At 38.0% G+C, this 24369-nt stretch overlaps 1 protein-coding gene and 1 non-coding gene across 8 annotated transcripts in view; one reads left to right on the top strand and one right to left on the bottom strand.

Moving 5' to 3' along the window:
• Positions 1 to 24369, top strand: part of HDAC9 (histone deacetylase 9) — a 1013429-nt gene that overhangs the window by 83731 nt on the left and 905329 nt on the right. The window lies entirely within an intron of this gene.
• LOC133097078 (U6atac minor spliceosomal RNA) lies at positions 14912 to 15034 on the bottom strand. The gene has a single exon (XR_009701953.1). It is a non-coding gene; the product is annotated as a U6atac minor spliceosomal RNA (small nuclear RNA).

Here is a 24369-nt window from a genome sequence, read left to right as displayed (position 1 = left end):
GTTCCCTAAATGCGGAAAAGTCTCTAAATTTGGAACGGCTTTAGCAGGCACAGTAGTAGAAGCAGACCTACACCCTTTTTTCCTTTTAGTACCTTGGAGCTCTCCCTGTTGCAACACTTGTGAGCTACCTCCCTCCCTATAAAAAATACACACTATAGTTAAGAATAGAAAAAAGAGTTAAAAGGATTTTGAGTTGTGATTAAGCAGGAAATTGTTTTAAGTTCGTTTAGAATTCATTGGTCCAACATCCTTTAAACTTTTAAAAATTGATGCAGTTTTTGCATACTGTGTTATTAACAGTAACTTTTTATACACTTGGTGTCTGAGGACTTTAAGTACAATATGTATAAGGGAAAACAGCTGGTTTAACAACTTATGACTTTTCAATCTATATGTTTTCAATTCCTCTTATTTAAGATGATGAACTTATAAGCACATTAATATAACAGGTGAAGTCTTCATAGAGATTAAATTAGGATCTTAAACTTTGTGTCTCCATTAAAGATATGTTTTTGGCTTGACAGTATTGCAATATGATACTTGATGGACAGAGTGATCCTTACTTTGGCCTATATCTAGTCATACAGCGTTCCTTTCATATCTGCAAGGATGTTCATTTTCTAAAGATCATGAAAAGAACAGATGTGGAACAGGCAAGCAGTGCATGTCTTTCACTCACAGCTCTCTGAGGAACGTCTTTGGGTAGGTTTTTGTTTGTCACACACATAACAAGTATGTCTTTACCCTGAATGATGCAATGGTCCAGCCTCCTATGGGGTAGCATCCACCGACAATAACGCCATAACCCATTAGTTGATAGCAAACTCCCTGAATCCATAGAGATTTGCTCCAGTCTAAATGAGTGACTAATTTTTAAACTACAAGGTGAACCTGAGGTCCTTAGGGAATAGGGACATGTGAAGTTGGATTGTTTATTTTGCTTGTTATAACTGTAGGATCATTAAGGAAATGTTTACATCCTGTTGTGGTTATATGTTCTTAACCAATATATGAGACGAAGAGGTTTGATCTTTTTGCTTCTGCTTCCCTTATATTCCTTAGCATTCTCTACCCCACCCCCCAACTCCTATGAAAAAAGGAGTTAACACTCATCAGGTCTAAATAAACCCATATCTCTTGCTTTGAATACTTTGTTACCTTGTCTATTAATGAGAAATTATACAAATGCATATTTGAAGTTATTAGTAAAAGCCGAGGGACTTAAACATAAGCTCTGGAAACAAGTGTTACCTGTCACCTATCTGTTATTCATTAAATCTCCCTTTGTCCCAGTTTCCTTATTTGGAAAATATGTCATGACTTTGCTATATTGGTACATGAAAGGTATAATTGTAAAAAACATAGTAAAGGATCTAGTGTTCTTTTAGAATTATTATACATAAATTTGTAATTTTTTCTCAACTGGAACTTGAACTATCCTTTTGTGAATGTCTCTGTAAACTCTGATGTATATAGGTCTTTCCACACTGATGAGAAAGACCATCATTTCCAGGTTCTATCACAGTTTCCAGCTTGTCTCTGTCGCAAGTTTGCTCACTTTTGAGCAAATAAAATTATGCCTTTCCTCTTTCTTATTATATGCCAGCTCCCTGCTCTGTCCCACCCCAAATAGTGAACGACTTTGTTGTCTTGCTTCACCTTTCTGCTGTGTTTTTATACCATTTGCCATGCCAGCATTTCCTGTGAGTTCCCCTCCCACCCCCACCCTCACATCCTAGCGACACTTACTGTTGTATATAGATTACATGTAGTTTAATGAAATATTTGCCCTGAGGGTCTTTTTGGACCTGATATTAGCAACACTAACTTGTCATTTTTGTCCAATGATTTTTTTTTTTGTCAAATCAGATACGCTGCTGATAAAATTGGTATGAGGGATTTATCATCTTTACAGTTTCCATTCTGTGGCCATAGATGAGGTTATATTTGGTACTCACATTTAAATCAAAGAGTTAGAGGGGACTCTTTGGGCTTTAAAATATGTCACAGGCAGCGTAGTAAAATGGAAAGAGTAAGAGTATCTGAAGGAGTCAGGAAATCTCTGTTAAAAACCCAGTTCTGCCCTAACTTGGGGCTTTGGAAAAGTTACTTTACCTCTCTGGATATAAGTTTTCCATCTTGTGTTAGTTCCCTGTGGCTGCTGTAATTACCACAAATCTGATGGCTTACAACAAGAGAAATTTATTCTCTTACAGTTCTGGAGGCCAGAAGTCCAAAGTCAGTTCACTGGGCTGAAATCAAGGTGTCAGCAGAGTGGCCCTCCCTCCAGAGGCTCTAGGGAAGAATCTGTTCCTTGCCTCTTCCAGCTTCTCGTGGCTGCCAGCGTCCCTTAGTTGGTGGTTGCATCACTCCATTCTCTGCCTCTGAGGTCACATTGCTGTCTCCTCTTTTGTGTGTATCAAATCTCCCTTTGCCTCCTTATTATAAGGATGCATATGATTAATCTCTTCATCTTAAAATCTTTAATCATATCTGCGATTCCTTTTTTGCCAGTTGAGGTAACATTCACAGGTTCCAGGGATAAGGATGTAGATATCTTTTGGAGGGTCATTATTCAGTATACCAAACAACTGAAATAGTTTCTGAAGTCCTGCTGGCTTGTAATTTCTATTCATGCATTTGCTCATTCATTCACCCATTCACTAAGCTTTTATTTCATGCCCACTATACGCCAGACACTGTGCTAGATATGAGGAGAAACATGCTGACCATGCCTTTAAGAAGTTCGTTATGTTGTCAATGAGATGTACCATACAGAATAAATACAGAGATAAAGGTAGAAGAGACAACTTGATCCAGACAATAAGATTAATTCTGTGTGTGTCTCCTTTTGCATAATTCTAGAGCATAAGCGACCATCATGCTTCAGTGCTCGCAAATTATTTCAGTAAGTCCAGAGGTTATGTGCAGCCTGTGGACCAGAAAGTGTTTTGCAGTGTGGAAAGCATGTATCAGCTTACATTCAATTCAGAAAAATGTGTTGAGCATAGACCTTGCCCCGCAAAGAATATATAATCTTATACAGTTCTTATCAACTCAACATCAGCAGTAGAGTTTTAAAAAATAACGATGCCTGGGCTTCCCTGGTGGCGCAGTGGTTGAGAATCTGCCTGCCAATACAGGGGACACGGGTTCGAGCCCTGGTCTGGGAAGATCCCACATGGCACGGAGCAATTAGGCCCGTGAGCCACAATTACTGAGCCTGCGCTCCGCAACAAGAGAGGCCGCAATAGTGAGAGGCCCGCACACCACGATGAAGAGTGGCCCCAGCTCGCCGCAACTAGAGAAAGCCCTCGCACAGAAACGAAGACCCAACACAGCCAAAAATTAAAAAATAAAATAAATAAATTAAAAAAAAAAAATAACCATGCCTGCTTCTTCACCCCACATTGTGCTTGGTTCTGGGTGGAGCCCAGAGGGTTTTTTTTAGGCCCTTCAGGAGGTTCTTATATGCTGTTAAGATTCTCTGATGGAATAGAAGCCACCTGTAACTAGGAAAACAAATACACAGGTACTGATAAAAATGCAAGACAAAATGCCCTTCGTTCCATTAGAATATATAGAAACAAAATAATTTGGATACTCAGAGGAGTATGAGAGCATACTTGGCTCAAGGGAAATTTGGAGAAGGAAGTGTTTGAAATGTCCTTGATGGATGGGTAAGATTTCAAAAGGCATTAGGGAAGGGTAGTGGGAAGAGAATCCACAGAGGTGTGGAGGTGGGGAAAGGAGGTGGGTCATGGCTGGAGGCAGGGGCCAGGGTCCAAAATCTAGGTACCAATTCTCCTTTTGCTCACACTTTCTGGCCCAGAACCCAGAGGTGCCTGAGAAATCTAAATTTAAAACTGTTCTTCTAGGTCATTTCTAAGGTATATATTTTCAAGGTGGGAGGGTAGAACATATTTTATGTAACAGCTGATAGGTTGATTTATACTTTTTACACTTTTAGAAACATGATAGTTGGACCTCTGTGTACTCTTGCTGTAGGTCCTGTAAATATCGGGAGCAGGTGTCAGTGAGAGAAATAAAAATGGAGGTGTAAGTTTTCTTTTAAAAGGTTTCAAAAGAGGAATATTCAGGATATGGTGACTGATTAGAAGACAGAAAAACACAGTAGGAAGTAACATAGGTAATTCTGAAGTTCAAGAATGAGGCTAGAATTAGTGGGAGTGAGAGATATTGATAGAAAAGATAGCTAACATTTGCTGAGTTCTTTCCATAAGCTGGGGTCTTAACCACTGCATTTTCTTTATCTCATGGAATTCCTTTCGTAACTCTTGAGGTCAGTATTATTCTTATTTCCATTTTACAGATGGGGAAATTGAGATTTGAGAGGTTAAGTATCTTGCTCTATCAAGGTCTCACAGTAAATAGAGTGGAACATCTAGGACTCCCATCTAGGTACCTGAAATCTAGAGTGTGTATTGTTAACAATACAAACTAGTTATCATGAGGCTGGCTTGAGGGTAAAGTTGATGAAGAGAAGTTGGACCAAAAGGAGTTTAAAAGTCATCTGAAGAGAGGTTGCATTTGAAAACATGGCTAGCTTCAAATTAGTGAGCATCACCTTATCAATTAAAACAGGGAAGAAAGAGAAGAGCAGAGGGCCAAGGAACAAGCCTCACTGAAACTTTTATCTCTCTTTAAGGCTGCCAGTCATTTAACACGATTCATTAAAAAAAAAAAGTCCCTGAATATTTAAATAGGCGAATGAACCAATCTTTCAATGCTGAGTTTTTTTCTATTATGTGTAAGATTCCCCTTAATAACTTCAGTTGCTTGAAGGAGACAAATCAAAATATTTTCTTAACTTCTGTTGCCTGTATCTATGAACCTGATTTAGTTTTAAATCCTTAGGGCCTTTGTTGGATTCCATTTTCCAACCTTACTCCATGTTTTTCCCAATAGAAGAGGCCTACTCTATAGAAAGGTTATGGTGGGGTAAGAAGATTGGCAGAGTAGCTCCATATTTTTGTCATTTTAAACAGCTTGTAAGCTAAGATATTGAAAGGGCAGGTAACATGTAAATGAGGAGTGAGGAGTCTTGGCTGTATGAGTGTGTCTTTCTCCTCCCCCTCCTCTCAGAGTGCCTGAAACTTTATTTCTTTCCACCGTTCTCACAGAGTATGCAAAAAAAAAAGCAGTATTAAATAACCCAGGAAAATAAAATTATTGCCTTTGAAATATGTTATGTTATTTTTTGTTTCTTGTCAGTATAACCAGATCAAGTTTCCCATGTTGGTCTTGTTCTTTTTTCCTCCATTATTCCACAGTCTGAATCCAGCAGGTTTACTTGAAAGTTTCAGGTATTGAATAAAAAGAATTTCAGAATAACTTTATGGTTGTGTCAAATATTTTAATGTTATACTGTTATATTTCTTGTGCCGGTTTTCATAAAGTCACATTTTTCTCATTAATTTATAATTTCAACTCTTACGATACTAACATCATGCCTACATTCTTAAAAAAATACTGCAGAGCTCTAATCTGTATCCTGTATGTCCTATTTTTTTTCTAGTACTATAATTGAGTGCTAGGTATAATGTGGTCTTTTTACATAACTTATCTCACCTAACTTTATTAGGAACATTGATGGAATTGGGAATCTCACAGAAGTGTTTGATTAGAATCAAGGGAAATCAAACTAACTTGTATTGAAAGTCAAGACTGGCTTTCAGAGTAAGCAGTTTTACGATTTGAAGTAAAAAAAACTTCATTTATAGATAGCAATCAAGGCAAAGATGTCCATCACTCGGTTGTTTGAAAGACATTGAGTAAGATAGTAATTCTCAATTTGGACTCTGCCTTAAAATCATCTGTAGAGCTTAAAAAACAAAAGCAAACCTGAAATGGGACCCCCAACCTCAGTGATTCTTACTTAATTGGACTTCTCTGGGGCCTAGGCATGGGTATTCATTAAACCTCCAAAGTGATTATAATATGCAACCAGTGTTGAGAACTACTATTAAAAGAAACATCAGGGAAGTACAAAAGAGTAGGAGAAAGTAAATAAATATAAAATTCTTACGCTTTAGGAGATGACGTATAGTTTCTAAAAAAGGAAATATTGTCTAATTAGTTATGAAAACTAAACTCTTAGTTCTTCTATTTTGAAAGAGACAAATTAATCTCATTTAGATATTAATTGTTACAAGGGTATGTGAGAATACGTATTTGTATGTTTTAAAAAAGCCTTTTTTAAAAAATTAATTAATTAATTTATTTTTGGCTGTGTTGGGTCTTAGTTTCTGTGCGAGGGTTTTCTCTAGTTGCGGCAAGCGGGGGCCACTCTTCATCGCGGTGCGCGGGCCTCTCACTATCGCGGCCTCTTGTTGCGGAGCACAGGCTCCAGATGCGCAGGCTCAGTAATTGTGGCTCACGGGCCTAGTTGCTCCGCGGCATGTGGGATCTTCCCACACCAGGGCTCGAACCCGTGTCCCCTGCATTGGCAGGCAGATTCTCAACCACTGCGTCACCAGGGAAGCCCTAAAAAAGCCTTTTTTAATGTGTGTTTCTAAACTGCCTTATTTTCTTATTTAAGATTGTTGAATCTCAACTATGCGTCTAGTCTTCTCCCCCATTATTCCAATTTATGAACTCTAAGTGTACATTAATTTACCAATAAATAATTCAAAATTAGTGGAGTGAATGTGACACTTGCAGTCAATGAAAAATTCAGTGATTATCTTGGGTGTATTTTTCTCCATAATGAAAGCATGGTCACTGTGTACAAAGTGCCTTGATCGTTCTGGGCCTGGGCTGCTTCCTCTGTAAGACTGAGATATCATGTATTACTGAATAGCAATGACTGTGTATTGAGTGTGCATTATATTTCAAGTTCTAAGTGTGCCACATGCTGTATATGTGGTATCTCGTTTAATCATAGTGAAAACCCTATGGAGTAGGTACTATTTTCTAAAATCCCCATTTTAAAGATGAGAAACTGGACTCAGAGACATAAATAACATGTCCAAGGTTGTGCATCCAGTTAGAGGTAAAGTCATGATGTGAATTCAAGCAGCCCAACACCATGGGCAGTGGTACAAGGTTACAGTAATACAATATGAAGATGAATTTTTCTGTTTAACCAATTGGTTGAGATCAGAAGTTAAGGCTTATACCTTCTTTACTGGAAAGCTTTCCAAGAAGCCCATCCTGATATTTCCCAAGAGAATGGCAGATGTTTCTGTGGAAGCTAACAGGGAATAGGTGAGCTACTGGCATTAGTGTCTGCCACTGGCACTGGGCTAGCTGGAGGATGCGTGTTCTCTGGTGCTGGTTGTGTTTTGAGGAAGGAGCAGTACTCTCAAAACTTCCCAAAGCCCTCAAGATTCTGCTCTACCCTTCACTTCCAAATTGTAGGAGGGAACACTTAGGATGGGAGGAAGCACAGAAGAGAGCTCATTTGGGATAACATGAGTGGGCTTGATGAATGTAGATGGGAAACTCTGCAAACTTGTGGTCAAAAGACCTCAGTTAAATTCATGACTCTGACACTCATGCTCTAAAGGTCACTCAACTTCTCTGAATCTCAGTGTGTGCATCTTTAAAATAGAAATGGGATAGTAGTAACTGAATTCCTTAACTCAAGGGGCTGAAGATTGAATGAGATAATATACTGTAAAAACTCTAAATAAAGTATAAGATTTTTAAAACTATTAATGTTAATAAAGCAGATTTTTATTTTCTAGCTGGAAGCCTTTATTTCTTTAACATGCAGAATAAAAAAACAAACCAATAAAACCCGAAAAAAAAAAAGACTTGTACTCTACAATGCTACTTGATTTAGAATGTCCTCACCAAAACACTTGGACTGGCTTTGACTTCCCCCAAGTGTTCAAAACCCCTAGGCATTTATGCAGTCTCTAAGTGCACGAATTACTGTCTAATGGGCAAATCCCATGATCTTTTCTCAGTCTTCAATAGAATTGCTAATAGCAGTAGTAATTCATTCGTTCAGCAAGTGTATATTGAATGCCTACTGTGTATCTGGAATGGTTTTAAGTCATTGAAAGTAAAAGTCAGGGAAAATAAAAGCAGGCAAAAATGAAATTGTCTATTAAGCGCTTACTATGGATCAAATGTTACATATAATATCATTTAATCTTCACAGCAGTCCTGCAAAATAGGTTTTACTAGCATGATTTATAAATGAGGGTACTGAAGTTCAGAGCACTGAAGTGACGTGTCTAGCACCTACTAGCAAGGAGATGGTAGAACTGGGATAAAACCCCTATTTCCTCTCCCAGAAAATGATCTTTCTTTTGACCTCTCATTTATTAATTCGTTTGCTCATACTTTACCTGGTCTAAATCCTTTTAACCTTCTTTCTTTCTGTGACCATAACAGATATCTTCTTAGCCACCTGTGCTTAAAACCGTGGTGCCATTTTTGATACTCTTACTCTGCTCCCCTCCATATCAGATTGGCTTCAATCTTGATTGACTCTGTCTTCCATTTTTGTTGCCAACTTTTAGCACTTATTACTTCTTGCTTACAACTATTATAGTAGTCTTCCAACTAGTCTATTTTTAGTCTCTCCTCCATTTAGCCTAGTTGTACAATGTTGCCTAGTGACTCCTACAAAGCACAAATCTGGTTATTTCCTTTCTCACAAATCTTCCATGGCTTGCCATGGTCTACGAAACTTGCCAATACTCATGAGCTATTCCTAGTGTCCAGGGTATAGGGCGAACCACATTTCCAGCCTTCTCCCTCAGTGTGCTCCTTCCCATACATGATATCAGTGTTTTTTAGGCTCGTCTGATAAGAAGCACCTGGAGTTATTAAAACACAAGTTCCCAGGCCCTACTTGAACCTACTGAGCCAAAATTCTTGGGGATTTGCAACGCCTTGTGGGGTGTGGTAAGGCCCAGTGGTCCTCGGAGAGGCTCAGAGCACAGGTACACAACTGTGACCACCCAAGGATTCCTGCTAACGCTGTGTGTTGAGGAGATCAGCCAGGACCACCTGACATTACGACACTTAGTCATATCTGAGTTCTCCTGGCCACTCTTTCACACACATCACTAAGGTGCAAACCAAGTGCCGAAAAACCTAAAGCCACATTAATTAAAGTGAATCCAAAGAGGTGATTTTCTCACATCTATATGAGCATGAGATATTTTGTGAATAAATATGAAATACATAAAGGAGTTTAACTTGTAAATAAATGTTTAACTAGCATATGAATTGTCCCATTTCTAAATTATATATATTATATATATACAATATATATAATTTAGAGAGTGAGAAAGAGACAGAGACAGAGACACAGAGAGACAGAGACAGACATAGACACACACACGTATACGTGTATGGCTTGTCCTTCCCCAGAATTATAGAAGCTGGATTATAAAAAGACCCCTAATATTGCAAGGTAAAACTTTCACAAAATAAGGTTATGAAACAAGAGACAGATAATAACCAGAAAGTAAAATGGAGTAGAGTCATTGTTCTGTAAAACTTTCTATATTATCAGTGAAATGGCTGTTAAGTAGTACATTGAAATAAAGATCTTTGCTTTCCTCTTGTTCTTTTATCCTTCCCAGTTTGCACGACTAATAAGCAAAGTTACCTAGTTTTTTAAATCTCTTATATTATCATACTATATATATGTATATATATACACACACATTTTTTTCTTCTCAGTAATTTGTCTTTCCCCAAATTCCTTTTAAATATAGTAATTTGAACCTCAAATTTTAAAAATTCCAAGTAAAATAGTAGCATGTAATTGTTTTGTTTCTGGAAAGGAAAAATTAGACCCTTTGGCTATCATACAAATTAGGCTTAGAAGTAAATATGGATAGATATTTAATTGGAAGGTGAAGAAATCATTTTAAATCCCTAAGTAAAATAAATTATTTAATTATATATTCCAAAAATGATCAAGTAATATGAATACTAATTCATTCTTTTCTGCATCTAGCCATTCCTCCATCCATTTATCCACAGCACATTTATTAAGTACCTACTTTGCACAGTGCCAGAACAGATGTATACCCTTAAAATTTTGCTACGCCTTGATATTCACTGAATAACACTTTCTCAGAGCTGAAGAAGGATAAATGGATCTGTGTCACCTAGCAAATCCTAGGTTGATTTGCTTCTACATTAAAATACTTTTTTTATATTGATGTAATATTTCAAATATGTATGCATTTTTATTCTCCTGTTACTCAGCATTATGAAATATTTTTTGAGAATTATAGTCGTAGTATGTTTGGCCATGAAATTGGTGGATCTACTGTCATCCTGGGTGGAATGTTCTCTTTTTCCAGGTGGGACAGGCTGGTCCAGGATATGTGCTCTTAATCAGTTCCCTGACCTGCTTTTATTGTACCAGCATTCAGGCTTTAGTCACCTCTGATAAAGAGGGATTGTATGTGCTATGTGTGTTTGTACCTGGCTTCTGAGGCTACTCTCTTTCTTGCCAGGGAAGGCCATGCTATGCACACCCTAGGAGAGCCAGTGAGGGAGGCTGTTGTCCTTGGTTACAGCCCTCCTGCTCCAATGGAAAGCGGCTGGGTTTTGAAGCTAGGTAGATTCACATGTAAATCCCTCGCTTCCTCACTTTTTGATCTTGGACAAATTATCATCTCTGAGCCTGTTTCTTCATTTGTATAATGTAGAGAATATTATCTATCTCATAGATTTTTATCCACTGTCAAAAATTTACTTTCCTTTCACTATCAATAAATATTTGTTAAATGCAATTAAGTGATAATGTTTTTGGAATTACATGTATCAAAGTAATTGAGATTATTTGTTTTCCTGTTCGGTTCCTGTTACGGGCTGAAATTTATATGTTGAAGCCCATTCATATATTGAAGTTCATATGTTGAAAATTTATATACTGAAGCCCTAGTCCCCAGTGTGATGAGATTTAGAGGGGGGTGGGCTTTGGAGATAATTAGGTTTACATTACATCATAAAGGATAGACCCTCATGATGGCATTAGTCCCCTATAAGAAGAGGAAGAAGGAGAGAGAGATTTCTCTCTCCATGAGCATATACCCAAGAAAGGCCATGTGAACACACAGCTAGAAGGCACATCTGCAAACCAGGAAGAGGGCCCTCATCAGACACCAAATCTGCCAGCACCTTCATCTTGAACTGTGAGAAATGAATTTATGTTGTTTAAAACACTCAGTCTATGGTATTTTGTTATAGCAGCTTGAGCAGACTAGGACAGCTTTTACTAAAATTCTTACGGTCTCCTTAGGGCATGAGCTATAATTTGTACCTCTGTTTAGGATCCCCAGTATTTAGTGTACTACCTGGTACCTAGGACTCAGTAAATCACTGTTGAACACAACTTAGCTGTAAAATGGTAAATCAGTCCTCGTGTTCTTATCATCATCTACAGCCTCTATTGATCACTTTCCCCACCACACATATACAAAAAACTATGATGGTTTGGACAAATAGGATAAAGTAAAAACCTACAATTTGATCAAAAGGCTCATAGGGAGAACAGTGTGATATAGTGTTCACCATGAGGTTAGGTATGAAACAGAATGGATTTAAATTCTGCTTCTGCTTTTTATTAGCTGTGTGGGTGAAGAAAAGTTACCTAACTTAACAGTTTATTCATCAAATAATCTTTGCAGACCTGTTTTGAGCATTAGATGAAGTCATGTAATAAAGAAATGTGAAGGTTTTCTGAGTAGTTTTATCATCCTGTGCCATTACTGAAATATGTTTACACTCTTTCTCAATTCCTGAAAGAATGATTTTAGATTAACCTAGAGAACTCTCTTTTGAATATCTTTCTTTGTTCCAAATGTATTTCCTTGTGGCAGGAAGCGATAAAAACACATGGCACAGGCAGCTAGTGACTGAAGAGGAAGTTAATGGTGTTTGTTTTCCCTCCAGAATTAGTAGTTCAAAACTTAAAAATAAAAATATGTCTTGCCAAGTTTGGAAAATACAGAGAATGCTTTGATTATAGGACTACAATGGACATAAGTTTTTGACATTAGCATTTGTCTGATATCTATGAACTGAAATGCTTTTTAAACTTAAAACTTGGAGGCTTTGCATTTTATTTTATAAACTATAATGATTAAAATATTTTTATAATTTATTATAAATTATAATATAAATATAATTTATGTTATTATAAATTATGAAGAAGAACTTATTTCTTCTTTACCCTGTAGACTTAGAAACCAAGAGAAGATTTAGAATAAAGCATCTTGAAATCATTGACAAGCACAAATGATACTGTTAGGATTCCATGTCAAGACTGTAATACCTTTGCAGAGGTGATGTTTTAGGTGGTTTTTAAGCTATAATGAGAAGTAAACAAGGCCTTTCCCCAGCTATATACTGAAATAACTCCAATTGTGATCGAGAAGAATTGTTTTACTCAAAGCAAGCTCATTTTTCACAAGAGATTCCTACACACCACTAGTCTGGGGCATTACTAAAGATGGTGGAAAGGAGGTGGGATGAGGTGGGGGTGTTGCAGCAGAAGGCAGCCAATTAAGAAAATCTACAAAAGTGACAATAGATGCTATTCTAGAAAGTCAGAATATCCTTATTTCAGGAAACAAATTCTATAGCTTGGAAGGGAGAATGCAACTACTTTGAAATATCTTTTATTTAATTAAAATCAAGATTTATGTGGTTTGCTGCCACTGCATGAGTATCATTTTGACTTTTGCCTGATTTAGCTGTTGCCTGATGGTTTACAAAGATTCAAATGTACTTCGCTATGAGTAGAAGGGGGTTCCTTTGGTAGATGTTTGATTTTTTATTGCAGAATCCCTGTGGCTTGCTTCTGCTGTCGGGTTTGGCAGTATTCATGCACCCTGGGAAAATCGCTTTTAAAGCCGTTTGAGTGGAAAGGATCACGAGTATTTACTGTGAAGAAGAAGGGAAGGCAAAGATGTTGCAGGGATTATATCATGATTTTTCACTTAATGAATTGGAAAGAATCATCTAGTCCAGTGTTTTCCAAACTGCATGTCATGAACTATTAGTGTCCCATGAAATCAATTTAGTGGTTGCAGGTAAACAATGAAATAGAATAAAATACACTACAACATACCAGAGTGCACCCACATTGTAAGATTTAAGGGTTAATTTGCAAAACTGATGTTTTTATATAGAAAAGCATTTTTCTATATATGTATAAATATGCATAGTGCACTTGATATGAAATGTATTTTTCAGTATGAGTAGCAGTTGTAGAAGCTTGAAAACTATTGATTGAGTCCTCCCATTTTTCAGATGAGGAAATTGAAAGAGGCTGACTCCCAGTTGATTTGAGTGGGTCTCCTAGAGGTAGCTTATCTATCAACAAACAAGTCTCTCTCTTGTTAGAATTTTGTTTGGATCACCTATACATCTTATACATTCTCTGCCCCATACTTTAAAATTTCTATATTTTTATCAGAAGGAATTGGGTCAAAGATGTTGATTCTGGGGAAGATGAGCCTTCACTGAGCCTCTGAGCACCTTGCCTGGGGGGTGGTTGGTACTTGTGATAACAAGTGGAAAAGAACAGAACCTCTCTCTATCGATAAGCCCAGTTATTTTTCGTAGGTTCAGTCAGGTGGAAAGTTGGAACAATAACCTGATATATTTCATCAATAGATGCAGGTAATTTTACTAACTTCTACCACTTGTTTCAGTTCAGTTCCACAAATATTTATTAAGCTCTTGTTTTGTGCCGGGTATTTTGCCAGTCACTTACCTTCCCCTCTATGGAGAATAAATATTCAAACACTTAAATTGATCCCTCACTTTGCTTGTGGGATATCCCTTCAGATTTACCGAAGTACAAGATATTTTGGGATTGTTTGCCAAAGATAATAGAGATGTAGCTCCATGTTTTATAACAAACTATGCCACTTTGGAAATCTATTATGCTTTATCTGGAAATGTTCCTGGTGTCTTGAACTCAACCTTTCACTCATTAGGAAGTTGTGCAGTGATAAAGTTCATGTAGAATGTTTTTCTCTATCTTGCTTTCGTAACACATTTATTTTTATTGAACTTTCTCCCTGTTGCTATTTACAAAGTGTCGGTTCTGCACTAAGAGCTGATGGAGGTTTGTTTTTTTTTTAAATTTTTCTCTGACTATCTGAGAATCGAGGCAACAGGACCAAGGGGTCCCACTGGCTGGATGCCACGTGGAGTTTTGTTCTTCCCATGTTGTTGCTGTTTCTTGTTTGCCTTTCTGTGTGGCAGTTCCTGAAGGTACTGTTCTGTTTTCTGTCTTTCCTTCTTTTGTTTTTAAAGTGTTTGTGTAAAGTGTATTATTTGGTTTAGTATGGTTATTAGTTGAATATTGGCCACACAAGTCATTTCCTGAGTCAGTTACAGCATCAGGGAGTAGTCCCCAGATGGCACCATGAGCTTGCTTTTTCCTGATCGCTGTCAGTACAAAGAGGAATACCCATTAGGTCCAAGGCAATGGAGGGAGATTGAAAACCAGAGCCTGATCTTGTCGATGGGTAGACAAAAGTACTTCTTTTCTTTTTTAAATTCTCAATCTTTAAAATCTCTGCTAATTTGAAAGTTAAACATGATAGTCTGTAGTCATTTTTACTTGTTTTCTTGACTTGTAGTAATTTTGAACATTTTTTTCCACATAAATGCTAGAATTTCTTCCCCTATTCTGAATTTGTTTGTGCCCTTTGCCCATTTTTCTTTTAGATTGTTCTCTTTTGTTACTGATTGATAAGAGCTTTTTGTATATTATTGAAATTATTTTTCTATTATAGTAAAATATATATCATAAAATTTACCATTTTAACCCTTTTTGAGTATACACTTTAGTGGCATTAAATGCCTTCACATTATTGTGCAACCATCACCAATATCCGTCTTCAGAACTTTTCCATCATCCCAAAGTAGAAAAAACAACAACAACAAAAAAACATGGTTAGATGCCACAAAGTAGGTGGCTATGTCTTAACCATGTGTTGTGCAGGCCCAAGGACCTCTTTCATCCCTGGCAAGAGGATTGCTAAGCTTTTCTCCTTTCATACAACACTAGAAAAACTTCTTGAATGATATAATCCCCTAATTGTTTTTCTGGATCCAGAGCTTCCTTGATTATTGCTACTTTACTTTAAAAGATGTATTCATATATTAAATAAACAGACGAAAAGCTTTTGTCATATGACCATCTTACTGAGCAAGTTCTATTTTGTCGAGTCTTTGTAGTTCTTCCACTTTTTATTTAATCTACTGGTTTTTGATGTTTTTCTTGCCTGCCAATGTGGTATTTCCAGCTGTGCATGGAAATTAATTTTCTATTTGAATAGACAATTCCAGGAAACTATCTATTAAGGTTATAGGAGGCAAAGAGAATGTTGTTTTACAAGTTTTTTTCTGGTATTCTTGGCATTATAAGGGGAGGAAAAAAGTTGATTTAAGAGTTCATGATTGGCAGTTTATTTTTGTTTTTAACTAATATTATTTAAATATAAATAAAATAAACTTTGCCACTGATAACAGAAGTGCGCAATAATAGAATGTGTATGGCACTGAAAACTTATCCTGCGTTTAACAAAACCATTCTAAATGGATCTTTCATGCACTCTGAAACCTTTTTTTGGATGATGGATCCCTGTGTGTATCTGAGTGGTTCTGTGGAATCTCAAAATCTAAGGTCCATAGAATCTTATCCAAAACCCTAGGGGCCAGGTATGTTTTGGAACTGTGAATTTATAAGATTTAAAAAAGGTAGTATGGAGCACATACTCAGTGTTACATGTCATGTCAGCTTTAATGGGATCTGGAACAGCTACTCATAATAAAAACAATTAATATTCCTGCAGTGAAATTCATAGATATTAATGCTAAATGAGATGAAGACAATAAATAACCTCATGTCTTTCTAGGCCAGTTTTTGTTGCTAGATGAGCTTAGATTTATTGCCAAATGAGTTATGGAAAATCTTTGTTGTTTAGGATCATGGATAAGGAATGAACAGCATTTCACCTATGCTTTAGGGACTGCCAGCTGCCTCGGTTAGAAGTGGCTTGGCTCCATCCTCCAGCCGTGCTGATTCTCCTTGGGCCCACTCAAGTTGCGGACTTAGCATTCTCAGTATTACAGACATGTTTTTGCTTCTGGGGCTCTACCTAATACTCAGTTATTCTTCTGCTGAATTTAATCTCTTGTTTTTCAGCCATTCTTTGCCTGGGTTCTGATCCTTTATACCAGTATATTTATCATTTTGGTAAATGTCTCGTTACATATATATATATATTTTTTCAGTGTCTCTATTCCTTTTCATTGGTTATTCTGTTTTTGAAATGCCTTTTCCACTCCTCCTCCTGTTAAATTTATCCCCTACCACATTGTTCTACTATTTAGATTCTACAGTTTAGATTTTCCCTCTGTTAAATTACCTGTATTCTCTTAGAGCTTTGTACCTTTGTTATAGCATGCAGTACATTGCTCCATAATTATTTGAATAATTATCTATCTCTCACATGAAACTGTAAGGTTCTTGAGAGTAGTACCTCTTTGTATATCCATTGCTTTACACATCACAGATTCAAAGATTTTCAGCCCAAGATAAATAGAAGGTATGTATTTGGAGGCCATAGGGTGAGATTGGGGACTAGGGAGAGAGGAATGTACAACAGAAATAAAACAGAGTACAAGACAGAGTAGTTTAGAGTAACAATGGTTCTGTTTAGCTTAAATGCATATGAGGTTTAGAAAATTAAAAGATATTTATATGGTTTGTAGAATTAGGAAAACTTCAAAAAGGAGTTGAAGCTGGAGACAAATCTTAGCAGGTAGATGGGATTGGGGTAGGCTGAGAAGAATGCACAGTGCTTTCCAGAAAAGGAGAGTATGTTGAGTAGAGAAAGGGCATTGATGAGTGAAGAACATACTTTACTATTGGCCACTTATAATGTAAGTTCTGGTTTAGGAGATTGATGGAAGAAACAGGTCAGTGAGGCAGGTAGGGCTGGATTATACAGAACAATACATTATAAGGAAAAGAATTGGATCTATTTAGAGTAAGATGCCATTGTGAGTTAAGGAATAGAACAAGAATGATATGATGAAAACAACATTTTTGATAATAAGTGTATCCACAGCATACCCAGTGATATCTGAACTATAAAGGATGGGAGGGGGCTGTTTTACATCCTTCTGCTGGAAACCAGTAGGAGAGCATAAGGACCTGAACTGAGATAATGGTAGTGAGAATGAGAATAGAGAAAAGAGTGTGGAACTTTTGAAAAGTAAAACCGTAGCGTGATGGTTAATTTTTTGTGTCAATTTGACTGAGCCACTGGGTGCCGAGATATTTGGTCAAACATTACTCTGGGTGTTTCTCTGAGGGTGTTTTTTGATAAGATTAAAATTTGAATCTGTAAACTGAGTAAAGCAGATTGAACCTCTATAATATGACTGGGCCTCATGCAGTTTGTTGAAGGCCTGAGTAGAACAAAAGTCTCACCTCCCCCACATGAGAGAGAATTCTGTCTGACAGCCTTCACACTGGAACCTTAGTTCTTCCTGATTTTATAGCAGCTTGCTGGCCTTGACACACGAACTGGAACATCAATGAACTCTCTGCAGATTTTGGACTCACCAGCCCGCATATTGTGTGAGCCAATCTCTTATAATAAATCTTTGTTTCTCTGGAGAACCTTGACTAATACACATAGGATATAGAGACTGACTAGATAATGGGAGCCACAGGTGAGTTAATTAGGACTGAGAATTCTGGAGAATAATAATAGTAGGAATAGGAATGGGGAAATTGAAAATAGGAAGTCAGTTTTGAGGGAGAATATGTTTGGTTTTGGTTTTGTTGGCTGTGAAGTGAAATTGGGGATTCAAGTGAAGTTATTTTAAGCAGCTGCAGTAACTTAGGCAGCTTGTATGGGTTAGACTGGGTGTGGCATCTTGAACTCATCTGCAAGCAGGTGAACAGAAGCCACTTGACAGAACAAAGTCCACAGGGCAGTGAGAGAGAGAAGCCCAGGGTAAGGATTTGAGGCTCTCCAGGAAGGAATTATGGCTAGAGGAAAAGATGAGTCAGTGTACAGAAAACTAGTTGTTACCAGAGTTCAGTCTTGACACTGGTTTGTCTGTCTCACGCACTAGAACGCGAGTCCCATGAGGGCAACTATTTACCCACTTCTGTTTCCCCAGCTTTAAATGTTGTTCTTCAGATACTCAAGATCTCTGGACATTGCTTTTACCTTTATTTTTCACTTTAAATGAAGACTGAAACAGGAATTAGGAATCTTTGCTCTAATCTTGACTTGGCATTTAAGTAGATGTTTAGAGTCATGCTTCACCTTTTAATTCCTGGAACTTTAATTTCCTTTTCTAAAAATGTGAACGTTGGTTTAAGAATTTTTAGGATTCCTCACAGATGAGTAATACTGGGAAAATAACTATATGTCAAAAAGTTTTTCTAAGCTGCAGAAGTAGCGTTGAGTAAATTCAGAAAGTAAATGAAAATTTATAATAATAATATTAATATTATTAATAATAATAATATATAATCTTCTTTGTCACCTCTTTTGTTTTGAAGTTTTTATTTAATATCAGTCAAAATATTGAAACATATATGAAATAAATCAAAGCTTTGCTTTTCTTTTTTTTTTTTTTGAGGATCTCTAGAACTTATTCATCTAGTGTAACTGAAACTTTATATTCTTTCTAATAGTTCTCTGTTGCCTATGGGACACTGGAGGACATATTGAAATTCAAGGCTCTGCATTATCTGGTCTTTAACTGTCTCACATTATTTCTTTTTTTTTTTTTTAACATCTTTATTGGAGTATAATTGATTTACGATGGTGTGTTAGTTTCTGCTTTATAACAAAGTGAATCAGCTATACATATACATATGTTCCCATATCTCTTTCCTCTTGCGTCTCCCTCCCTCCCACCCTCCCTATCCCACCCTTCTACGTGGTCACAAAGCACCGAGCTGATCTCCCTGTGCTATGCGGCTGCTTCCCACTAGCTATCTATTTTACGTTTGGCAGTGTATATATGTACATGCCACTCTCTCACTTTGTCACAGCTTACCCTTCCCCCTCCCCATATCCTCGTCCATACTCTAGTAGGTCTGCGTCTTTATTCCCGTCTTGCCCCTAGGTTCTTCATGAACTTTGTTTTTTTTTTCTTAGATTCCATATATATGTGTTAGCATACAGTATTTGTTTTTCTCTTTCTGACTTCACTCTGTATGACAGACTCTAGGTCCATCCACCTCACTACAAATAACTCAGTTTCGTTTCTTTTTATGGCTGAGTAACATTCCATTGTATATATGTGCCACATCTTCTTTATCCATTCATCTGTTGATGGACACTTAGGTTGCTTCCATGTCCTGGCTATTGTAAATAGAGCTGCAATGGACATTTTGGTACAAGACACTTTTTGAATTATGGTTTTCTCAGGGTATATGCCCAGTAGTGAGATTGCTGGGTCATATGGTAGTTCTATTTTCAGTTTTTTAAGGAACCTCCATACTGTTCTCCATAGTGGCTGTATCAATTTACATTCCCACCAACAGTGCGAGAGCATTCCCTTTTCTCCACACCCTCTCCAGCATTTATTGTTTGTAGATTTTTTGATGATGGCCATTCTGACCAGTGTGAGATGATATCTCATTGTAGTTTTGATTTGCATTTCTCTAATGATTAATGATGTTGAGCATCCTTTCATGTGTTTGTTGGCAATCTGTATATCTTCTTTGGAGAAATGTCTATTTAGGTCTTCTGCCCATTTTTGGATTGGGTTGTTTGTTTTTGTTATTGAGCTGCATGAGCTTCTTGTAAATTTTGGAGATTAATCCTTTGTCAGTTGCTTCATTTGCAAATATTTTCTCCCATTCTGAGGGTTGTCTTTTGGTCTTGTTTATGGTTTCCTTTGCTGTGCAAAAGCTTTAAAGTTTCATTAGGTCCCATTTGTTTATTTTTGTTTTTATTTCCATTTCTCTAGGAGGTGGGTCAAAAAGGATCTTGCTGTGATTTATGTCATAGAGTGTTCTGCCTATGTTTTCCTCTAAGAGTTTGATAGTGTCTGGCCTTACATTTAGGTCTTTCCCATATTAGGGAAATTTTCAACTATAATCTCTTCAAATATTTTCTCAGTCCCTTTCTTTTTCTCTTCTTCTTCTGGGACCCCTATAATTCGAATGTTGGTGCGTTTAATGTTGTCCCAGAGGTCTCTGAGACTGTCCTCAATTCTTTTCATTCCTTTTTCTTTATTCTGGTCTGCAGTAGTTATTTCCACTATTTTATCTTCCAGGTCACTTATCCATTTTTCTGCCTCAGTTATTCTGCTATTGATCCCTTCTAGAGAATTTTTAATATCATTTATTGTGTTGTTCATCACTGTTTGTTTGCTCTTTAGTTCTTCTAGGTCCTTGTTAAACTTTTCTTGTATTTTCTCTATTCTGTTTCCAAGATTTTGGATCATCTTTATTGTCATTATTCTGAATTCTTTTTCAGGTAGACTGCCTATTTCCTCTTCATTTGTTACGTCTTGTGGGGTTTTGCCTTGCTCCTTCATCTGCTGTGTGTTTTTCTATCTTCTCATTTTGCTTAACTTGCTGTGTTTGGGGTCTCCTTTTCACAGGCTGCAGGGTCGTAATTCCCGTTGTTTTTGGTGTCTGTCCCCAGTGGCTAAGGTTGGTTCTGTGGGTTGTGTAGGCTTCCTGGTGGAGGGGACTAGTGCATGTGTTCTGGTGGATGAGGCTGGATCTTGTCTTTCTGGTGGGCAGGTCCACGTCTGGTGGTGTGTTTTGGGGGGTCTGTGGCCTTATTATGATTTTAGGCAGCCTCTCTGCTAATGGATGGGGTTGTGTTCCTGTCTTGCTAGTTGTTTGGCATAGGGTGTCCTGCACTGTAGCTTGCTGGTCGTTGAGTGAAGCTGGGTCTTGGCGTTGAGATGGAGATCTCTGGGAGATTTTCGCCATTTTATATTACTTGGAGCTGGGAGGTCTCTTGTGGACCAGTCTCCTGAACTTGGCTCTCCCACCTCAGAGGGACAGCCCTGATGCCTGACTGGAGCACCTTTCATCCACACAGCTCAGAATAAAAGGGAGAAAAAATAGAAAGAAAGAAAGAAAGAAAGAAAGAAGGTACAATAAAATAAAATAAAATAAAGTTATTAAAATAAATAAAAAATAATTATTAAGAAAAAATTTTTTTAAAGTAATAAACAAAAAAAACTGGACAGACTGAACCCTAGGACAAATGGTAAAAGTAAAGCTGTAAAAACAAAATCACACACAGAAGCATACACATACACACTCACAAAAAGAGAAAAAGGGAAAACAATATATATATCTTTGCTCCCAAAGTGCACCTCCTCAATTTGGGATGATTCGTTGTCTATTCAGGTATTCCACAGATGCAGGTACATCAAGTTGATTGTGGAGATTCAATCCTCTGCTCCTGAGGCTGCTGGGAGAAATTTCCCTTTCTCTTCTTTGTTCGCACAGCTCTCGGGGTTCAGCTTTGGGTTTGGACCCGCCTCTGCGTGTAGGTCGCCTGAGGGCATCTGTTCTTCGCTCAGACAGGACGGGTTTAAAGGAGCGGCTGATTAGGGGGCTCTGGCTCACTCAGGCCGGGGGGAGGGAGGGGTATGGAATGTGGGGCAAGCCTGCGGCGGCAGAGGCCAGCGTGACGTTGCGCCAGACTGAGGCGCTCTGTGTGTTCTCCTGGGGAAGTTGTCCCTGGATCACGGGACCCTGGCAGTGGCGGGCTGCACCGGCTCCCAGGAGTGGCGGTGTGGATAGTGACCTGTTCTCGCACACAGGCTTTTTGGTGGCGGCAGCAGCAGCCTTAGCGTCCCATGCCCGTCTCTGGGGTCCGCGCTGATAGCCGTGGCTCATGCCCGTTTTTGGGGCTCCTTTAAGCAGTGTTCTTAATCCCCTCTCCTCGCGCACCAGGAAACAAAGAGGCAAGAAATAGTCTCTTGCCTCTTCGGCAGCTCCAGACTTTTTCCCGGACTCCCTCCCGGCTAGCTGTGGCGCACTAGCCCCTTCAGGCTGTGTTCACGCAGCAAACCTCAGTCCTCTCCCTGGGATCCAACGGAATCCCGAGCCTCAGCTCCCAGCTCCTGCCTGCCTCGGCGGGTGAGCAGACAAGCCTCGCGGGCTGGTGAGTGCTGGTCGGCACTGATCCTCTGTGCGGGAATCTCTCCCCTTTGCCCTCTGCACCCCTGCTGCTGCGCTCTCCTCTGTGGCTCCGAAGCTGCCCCCCCCGCCACTCCCCGTCTCCACCAGTGAAGGGGCTTCCTAGCGTGTGGAAACTTTTCCTCCTTCACAGCTCCTTCCCAGAGTTGCAGGTCCCGTGCCTATTCTTTTGTCTCTGTTTTTTCTTTTTTCTTTTGCCCTACCCAGGTACGTGGGGAGTTTCTTGCCTTTTGGAAGGTCTGAGGCCTTCTGCCGGTGTTCAGTAGGTGTTCTGTAGGCGATGTTCCACATGTAGATGTATTTATTTGTGGAGAGGAAGGTAATCTCCGCGTCTTACTCTTCCGCCATCTTGAAGCTCCTCCATAAATCAAAGCTTTTCTATAACCTTGTCTAAAAGGAACTTTGGACCAAAATAATTTCTTCCTAAACACTAAAGGTGTGATTTAAAAAAAAAATTTTTTTTTACAGGAGGCCTAACCCTACTTTATATGGTTAAAATTAATAAAGGTGTTAAACAAAAACCCAGGAAAAAAATATAAGCAGCATTTTTCCTTAAATTCCAAATACTGTAAAGAAATTTTAGTTCTTATGGGACTTTGCTGGTGGTCCAGTGGTTAAGACTTTGCCTTCCAGTGCAGGGGGTGTGGGTTCCACCCCTGGTGGGGGAGCTAAGATCCCACATGCCTCTCGGCCAAAAAACCAAAACATAAAACACAAGCAATATTGTAACAAATTCAATAAAGACTTTAAAAATGGTCCATATCAAAAAAAAAATCTTTAAAACCAAAGAAATTTTCTTTCTTATGGAGTTTTTGTTCTATTACAAAGACTTTTTACTCTTTTTAAAAATTTTTTATTGGGGTATAGTTGCTTTACAATGTTGTGTTAGTTTCTGTTACACAAGAGAGTGAATCAGCGATATGTATACATATATGCCCTCCCTCTTGGACCTCCCTCCCACCCCCACCCCCATCCCACCCATCGAGGTCACCACAGAGCACCAAGCTGAGCTCCCTGTGCTATACAGCAGGTTCCCACTACCTATCTGTTTTACGAATGGCGGTGCACATACATCAATCCCAGTCTCCCAATTCATCCCACCTGCCCCCCTCTCCCTGTGTCCACATGTCCGTTCTCTACGTCTGCATCTCTATTCCTGCCCTGCAAGACTTTTCACTGTTAAAATTGTCTTATTGAATCAACTTATGAAATTTTAAAAAAGAGGAATCACTGGTTAAAATGATCCTATGTGTTTACTGTATTTTAGACAAAATTATATTGCACCTCCTCATATGTTTCTTGATCTTAACATCAGACAATCTCACAATACCCATTTTTAATTTACTTTGGAAGAATACTTTCTGTTCTGAATGGCACATTCGGATAAGGCATATCCAATATCAGTTTTAGGTATTTGATCAATGTGTGATATTTAAATTGTAGTCTATACCCTTGAACAATTTTTTCTGACTGTACAATTTGAAATATGGTGAATTTCTAAAAGTAGTTTGGAAAAAATATGACGTCTCTTTAAAAAATGTACAACGTGAATGTTGATATATTTCACACAGCAACTATTGAATAGTTAGGGAATAAATGGCATAAACTTTAATCTGAAGGCATTAAAAATCAACATTTTCTTTATTAAATGAAACTTCTCGAGTCCCCAGTTTGTGTGTTGTGTGTTAGATATTGTTTATCATTCTAATTGTCTGCCTTCTCACTTTCTGTTATGCAAAGACACTGTCTGTGACCAATCTTGCTCAGTGACCATCTACGGTGTGCAACTTCCATCTGGAAATAATCTGTATTAAACTAACAAAGTGCTGATGTTGTTTTTTAAATGTCTCTTTTATTTGCTTTAAGTCTCCTTAATTAAGGACAATTAACAGTTAAGAATTTTCTCAGAAAATAGTGTCATAACAGTAATCAGATATGTACTTTTCTGATACAGTTCCTCTATCTACAAAGTAAAATCTAGAAATGTTATTTATTTCCAATAGTACTACTTTAAAATTATTTATTTTTGCTTCACACAGATCCCAAATTTCTGGATTTCTTTTGAAGGCGAGTAATTTATCCTTGAATTGATTTTACTTTTGTGTCTATTTATATCCCAGTCATTTAGTTATTCATGTTGGTCAGGTGGCATCATAGATCGGTTTGTATTGTGTATTACACACGAG

This window comes from Eubalaena glacialis, chromosome 8 (genome assembly GCF_028564815.1).
Source record: "Eubalaena glacialis isolate mEubGla1 chromosome 8, mEubGla1.1.hap2.+ XY, whole genome shotgun sequence".
Classification (NCBI taxonomy): Eukaryota; Metazoa; Chordata; class Mammalia; order Artiodactyla; family Balaenidae; genus Eubalaena; species Eubalaena glacialis.
This window is presented reverse-complemented; position numbering and strand designations above follow the sequence as displayed.